This window comes from Porites lutea, chromosome 3 (assembly GCF_958299795.1).
Source record: "Porites lutea chromosome 3, jaPorLute2.1, whole genome shotgun sequence".
In the NCBI taxonomy this organism is placed as follows: domain Eukaryota; kingdom Metazoa; phylum Cnidaria; class Anthozoa; order Scleractinia; family Poritidae; genus Porites; species Porites lutea.
In genome coordinates this window covers 25031026-25032193 of record NC_133203.1, presented here as the reverse complement: position 1 = coordinate 25032193, position 1168 = coordinate 25031026, and positions in this window count along the sequence as shown.

Sequence of the window (1168 nt, the reverse complement as noted above, 5' to 3'; positions counted from 1 at the left end):
ATCCTGTGCCATCAGATATAGGAACGGAGACCTATCGTATTGGTGTGGACCACCTTGGAAACATCTTTTTTTCACCGAAAGTGTGTAGAACGCATGCGCAGTAGCAAAAAAGACCATAGTTGGAACGGCTGTGTGATCAGAATAAGGTGACTGGTCTATGGAGGTCCGGGTGCCCCGGGTCCCCCACGACTGTTCCAGTGCTGTCTTCTAATATACAGTCTTCTTTAACACGGGAAGCTGTTTGTGTTGCTTTGATCATAACTTGTGGTGGACAGCTATTTCAACCCTTTGGGTACTATGCTGTTAGTCACCCTTGGAGGTACAGTCCTGCATCTAAAATCACTCTGGAGTGTAAAGATTGCGGTATTAGCTATGGAATTGGCTGATAACTGGGATCTAGAAGTGATGGCAAGGTACTAGACCAAGTCCCAGACAAACAAGTCATTGCATTATTTGCATGCATGTGCTGTTAAAGACAGGGTTATTGCTAATGGCATGGACAACAAAGAACCACAAAAAAGCATTTTATATCAAGCCATTTTTTCGGTAAGAAGGACGCTGAAAACCTTGCATTGCGTGACCAAGGCCTGTGCGTGGCGGCGCACTTGTTTGCTGAGGCGATAAACACAGAGTCGGATTTGGTTGGAGAAAATTTGGCCACCAAAGGTGACGAACTTTATTTTCTAGATCTGCCAATATATAATAAACTAAATATCTCTTAAGCAAAGGTGGGGGAAAAAACTGGCAAAGACCCACAGAGTGTGGCACCCCCACCAAGACGCCAGCAGAGCCTGTGGGCAAGTAGGTCGGGAAGTTGCAGCCCTCGCGTGACCAACTTCACCAACCGACTAGAGAGCTATTAAAGCTTAAAACATGAATCCTTTATATTGCGTTAAGAGATGATGCAGCCCCTGTCTGACCATCACTCTTTTTTTTTGATACAGCGAAACAGACTCTACAATGAAGAAACGCACTGCAGAGTCCTTGTATGAGATGATGCAGCCCGTCTGACCATCATCTCATACACACGCGGCATTGTGAGATGTTACGATTTTATAAAGTACTACAAACATGTCATGGTGCAGCCCGTGCGTGACCACCAATTAAGGCAGATTTATAAAGTTTACATCAAACAGACAATGTAAAAGTATCTTAGACTTGTTCTTGT